This window comes from Magallana gigas, chromosome 5, assembly GCF_963853765.1.
Source record: "Magallana gigas chromosome 5, xbMagGiga1.1, whole genome shotgun sequence".
In the NCBI taxonomy this organism is placed as follows: Eukaryota; Metazoa; Mollusca; class Bivalvia; order Ostreida; family Ostreidae; genus Magallana; species Magallana gigas.
Window position 1 is genome coordinate 24,289,357 of NC_088857.1, and position 6,216 is coordinate 24,295,572.

Sequence of the window (6,216 nt, forward strand, 5' to 3'; positions counted from 1 at the left end):
CATAGGGATATATAGAGAAAATCTTTAAACTTTCTTCCCAAAAACTATGACGCCAGGAAAGCTCAAATTAAAATGGAAGCATCCTCAAGAAGTGAGTATTTTTGTTTGTTCAAATCATGGTCCCCGGGGGTAGGGTAGGGCCACAGTAGGGGGATCAAATTTTACATAGGAATATATAGAGAAAATCTTTAAACTTTCTTCTCAAAAACTATGACGCCTGGAAAGCTGAAATTAAATTGGAAGCATCCTCAGGTAGTGTAGATTTTAGTTTGTTCAAATCATGGTCCCCAGGGGTAGGGTTGGGCCACAGTAGGGGGATCAAGTTTTACATAGGAATATATAGAGAAAATCTTTAAACTTTCTTCTCAAAAACTATGACGCCAGGAAAGCTCAAATTAAAATGGAAGCATGCTCAGGAAGTGAATATTCTTGTTTATTCAAATCATGGTCCCCTGGGGTAGGGTAGGGCCACAGTAGGGGGATCAAGTTTTACATAGGAATATATAGAGGAAATCTTTAAACTTTCTTCTCAAAAACTATGACGCCAGGAAAGCTCAAATTAAAATGGAAGCATCCTCAGGTAGTGTAGATTTTAGTTTGTTCAAATCATGGTCCCCGGGGGAAGGGTTGGGCCACAGTAGGGGGATCAAGTTTTACATAGGAATATATTGAGAAAATCTTTAAACTTTCTTTTAAAAAATTATGACGCGAGGAAAGCTCAAATTAAAATGGAAGCATCCTCAGGAAGTGAATATTCTTTTTTGTTCAAATCATGGTCCCCGGGGGAAGGGTTGGGCCACAGTAGGGGGATCAAGTTTTACAAAGGAATATATAGGGAAAATCTTTAAACTTTCTTCTAAAAAAGTATGACGCCAGGAAAGCTCAAATTAAAATGGAAGCATCCTCAGGTAGTGTAGATTTTAGTTTGTTCAAATCATGGTCCCCGGGGGTAGGGTTTGGCCACAGTAGGGGGGGATCAAGTTTTACATAGGAATATATAGAGGAAATCTTTAAACTTTCTTCTCAAAAACTATGACGCCAGGAAAGCTCAAATTAAAATGGAAGCATCCTCAGGAAGTGAATATTCTTTTTTGTTCAAATCATGGTCCCCGGGGGAAGGGTAAGGCCACAGTAGGGGGATCAAGTTTTACATAGGAATATATAGAGGAAATCTTTAAACTTTCTTCTCAAAAACTATGACGCCAGGAAAGCTCAAATTAAAATGGAAGCATCCTCAGGATGTGAATATTCTTGTTTGTTCAAGTCATGGTCCCCGTGGGTAGGGTAGGGCCACAGTAGGGGAATCAAGTTTTACATAGGGATATATAGAGAAAATCTTTAAACTTTCTTCTCAAAAATTATGATGCCAGGAAAGCTCAAATTAAAATGGAAGCATCCTCAGGAAGTGAATATTCTTGTTTATTCAAATCATGGTCCCCTGGGGTAGGGTAGGGCCACAGTAGAGGGATCAAATTTTACATAGGAATATATAGAGGAAATCTTTAAACTTTCTTCTCAAAAACTATGACGCCAGGAAAGCTCAAATTAAAATGGAAGCATCCTCAGGAAGTGAATATTCTTTTTTGTTCAAATCATGGTCCCCGGGGGTAGGGTAGGGCCACAGTAGGGGGATCAACTTTTACATAGGAACATATAGAGAAAATCTTTAAACTTTCTTCCCAAAAACTATGACGCCTGGAAAGCTCAAATTAAATTGGAAGCATCCTCAGGTAGTGTAGATTTTAGTTTGTTCAAATCATGGTCCCCGGGGGTAAGGTAGGGCCACAGTAGGGGGATCAAGTTTTACATAGGAATATATAGAGAAAATCTTTAAACTTTCTTCCCAAAAACTATGACGCCAGGAAAGCTCAAATTAAAATGGAAGCATCCTCAAGAAGTGAGTATTTTTGTTTGTTCAAATCATGGTCCCCGGGGGTAGGGTAGGGCCACAGTAGGGGGGTCAAATTTTACATAGGAATATATAGAGAAAATCTTTAAACTTTCTTCTCAAAAACTATGACGCCTGGAAAGCTGAAATTAAATTGGAAGCATCCTCAGGTAGTGTAGATTTTAGTTTGTTCAAATCATGGTCCCCAGGGGTAGGGTTGGGCCACAGTAGGGGGATCAAGTTTTACATAGGAATATATAGAGAAAATCTTTAAACTTTCTTCTCAAAAACTATGACGCCAGGAAAGCTCAAATTAAAATGGAAACATGCTCAGGAAGTGAATATTCTTGTTTATTCAAATCATGGTCCCCTGGGGTAGGGTAGGGCCACAGTAGGGGGATCAAATTTTACATAGGAATATATAGAGGAAATCTTTAAACTTTCTTCTCAAAAACTATGACGCCAGGAAAGCTCAAATTAAAATGGAAGCATCCTCAGGAAGCGAATATTCTTGTTTATTCAAATCATCGTCCCCGGGGGTAGGGTAGGGCCACAGTAGGGGGATCAAGTTTTACATAGGAATATATAGAGAAAATCTTTAAACTTTCTTCTCAAAAAGTATGACGCCCGGAAAGCTCAAATTAAAATGGAAGCATCCTCAGGTAGTGTAGATTTTAGTTTGTTCAAATCATGGTCCCCGGGGGTAGGGTAAGGCCACAGTAGGGGGATCAAGTTTTACATAGGGATATATAGAGAAAATCTTTAAACTTTCTTCCCAAAAACTATGACGCCAGGAAAGCTCAAATTAAAATGGAAGCATCCTCAAGAAGTGAGTATTTTTGTTTGTTCAAATCATGGTCCCCGGGGGTAGGGTAGGGCCACAGTAGGGGGATCAAATTTTACATAGGAATATATAGAGAAAATCTTTAAACTTTCTTCTCAAAAACTATGACGCCTGGAAAGCTGAAATTAAATTGGAAGCATCCTCAGGTAGTGTAGATTTTAGTTTGTTCAAATCATGGTCCCCAGGGGTAGGGTTGGGCCACAGTAGGGGGATCAAGTTTTACATAGGAATATATAGAGAAAATCTTTAAACTTTCTTCTCAAAAACTATGACGCCAGGAAAGCTCAAATTAAAATGGAAGCATGCTCAGGAAGTGAATATTCTTGTTTATTCAAATCATGGTCCCCTGGGGTAGGGTAGGGCCACAGTAGGGGGATCAAGTTTTACATAGGAATATATAGAGGAAATCTTTAAACTTTCTTCTCAAAAACTATGACGCCAGGAAAGCTCAAATTAAAATGGAAGCATCCTCAGGTAGTGTAGATTTTAGTTTGTTCAAATCATGGTCCCCGGGGGAAGGGTTGGGCCACAGTAGGGGGATCAAGTTTTACATAGGAATATATAGAGAAAATCTTTAAACTTTCTTTTAAAAAATTATGACGCGAGGAAAGCTCAAATTAAAATGGAAGCATCCTCAGGAAGTGAATATTCTTTTTTGTTCAAATCATGGTCCCCGGGGGAAGGGTTGGGCCACAGTAGGGGGATCAAGTTTTACAAAGGAATATATAGGGAAAATCTTTAAACTTTCTTCTAAAAAAGTATGACGCCAGGAAAGCTCAAATTAAAATGGAAGCATCCTCAGGTAGTGTAGATTTTAGTTTGTTCAAATCATGGTCCCCGGGGGTAGGGTTTGGCCACAGTAGGGGGGGATCAAGTTTTACATAGGAATATATAGAGGAAATCTTTAAACTTTCTTCTCAAAAACTATGACGCCAGGAAAGCTCAAATTAAAATGGGAGCATCCTCAGGAAGTGAATATTCTTTTTTGTTCAAATCATGGTCCCCGGGGGAAGGGTAAGGCCACAGTAGGGGGATCAAGTTTTACATAGGAATATATAGAGGAAATCTTTAAACTTTCTTCTCAAAAACTATGACGCCAGGAAAGCTCAAATTAAAATGGAAGCATCCTCAGGATGTGAATATTCTTGTTTGTTCAAGTCATGGTCCCCGTGGGTAGGGTAGGGCCACAGTAGGGGAATCAAGTATTACATAGGGATATATAGAGAAAATCTTTAAACTTTCTTCTCAAAAATTATGACGCCAGGAAAGCTCAAATTAAAATGGAAGCATCCTCAGGAAGTGAATATTCTTGTTTATTCAAATCTTGGTCCCCTCGGGTAGGGTAGGGCCACAGTAGGGGGATCAAATTTTACATAGGAATATATAGAGGAAATCTTTAAACTTTCTTCTCAAAAACTATGACGCCAGGAAAGCTCAAATTAAAATGGAAGCATCCTCAGGAAGTGAATATTCTTTTTTGTTCAAATCATGGTCCCCGGGGGTAGGGTAGGGCCACAGTAGGGGGATCAAGTTTTACATAGGAACATATAGAGAAAATCTTTAAACTTTCTTCTCAAAAAGTATGACGCCAGGAAAGCTCAAATTAAAATGGAAGCATCCTCAGGTAGTGTAGATTTTAGTTTGTTCAAATCATGGTCCCCGGGGGTAGGGTAGGGCCACAGTAGGGGGATCAAGTTTTACATAGGAATATATAGAGAAAATCTTTAAACTTTCTTCCCAAAAACTATGACGCCAGGAAAGCTCAAATTAAAATGGAAGCATCCTCAAGAAGTGAGTATTTTTGTTTGTTCAAATCATGGTCCCCGGGGGTAGGGTAGGGCCACAGTAGGGGGATCAAGTTTTACATAGGAATATATAGAGAAAATCTTTAAACTTTCTTCCCAAAAACTATGACGCCTGGAAAGCTGAAATTAAATTGGAAGCATCCTCAGGTAGTGTAGATTTTAGTTTGTTCAAATCATGGTCCCCGGGGGTAAGGTAGGGCCACAGTAGGGGGATCAAGTTTTACATAGGAATATATAGAGAAAATCTTTAAACTTTCTTCCCAAAAACTATGACGCCAGGAAAGCTCAAATTAAAATGGAAGCATCCTCAAGAAGTGAGTATTTTTGTTTGTTCAAATCATGGTCCCCGGGGGTAGGGTAGGGCCACAGTAGGGGGATCAAATTTTACATAGGAATATATAGAGAAAATCTTTAAACTTTCTTCTCAAAAACTATGACGCCTGGAAAGCTGAAATTAAATTGGAAGCATCCTCAGGTAGTGTAGATTTTAGTTTGTTCAAATCATGGTCCCCAGGGGTAGGGTTGGGCCACAGTAGGGGGATCAAGTTTTACAAAGGAATATATAGAGAAAATCTTTAAACTTTCTTCTCAAAAACTATGACGCCAGGAAAGCTCAAATTAAAATGGAAGCATGCTCAGGAAGTGAATATTCTTGTTTATTCAAATCATGGTCCCCTGGAGTAGGGTAGGGCCACAGTAGGGGGATCAAATTTTACATAGGAATATATAGAGGAAATCTTTAAACTCTCTTCTCAAAAACTATGACGCCAGGAAAGCTCAAATTAAAATGGAAGCATCCTCAGGAAGCGAATATTCTTGGTTATTCAAATCATCGTCCCCGGGGGTAGGGTAGGGCCACAGTAGGGGGGTCAAGTTTTACATAGGAATATATAGAGAAAATCTTTAAACTTTCTTCTCAAAAAGTATGACGCCAGGAAAGCTCAAATTAAAATGGAAGCATCCTCAGGTAGTGTAGATTTTAGTTTGTTCAAATCATGGTCCCCGGGGGTAGGGTAAGGCCACAGTAGGGGGATCAAGTTTTACATAGGAATATATAGAGAAAATCTTTAAACTTTCTTCTAAAAAACTATGACGCCAGGAAAGCTCAAATTAAAATGGAAGCATCCTCAAGAAGTGAGTATTTTTGTTTGTTCAAATCATGGTCCCCGGGGGTAGGGTAGGGCCACAGTAGGGGGATCAAATTTTACATAGGAATATATAGAGAAAATCTTTTAACTTTCTTCTCAAAAACTATGACGCCTGGAAAGCTGAAATTAAATTGGAAGCATCCTCAGGTAGTGTAGATTTTAGTTTGTTCAAATCATGGTCCCCAGGGGTAGGGTTGGGCCACAGTAGGGGGATCAAGTTTTACATTGGAATATATAGAGAAAATCTTTAAACTTTCTTCTCAAAAACTATGACGCCAGGAAAGCTCAAATTAAAATGGAAGCATGCTCAGGAAGTGAATATTCTTGTTTATTCAAATCATGGTCCCCTGGGGTAGGGTAGGGCCACAGTAGGGGGATCAAGTTTTACATAGGAATATATAGAGGAAATCTTTAAACTTTCTTCTCAAAAAGTATGACGCCAGGAAAGCTCAAATTAAAATGGAAGCATCCTCAGGTAGTGTAGATTTTAGTTTGTTCAAATCATGGTCCCCGGGGGTAGGGTTTGGCCAC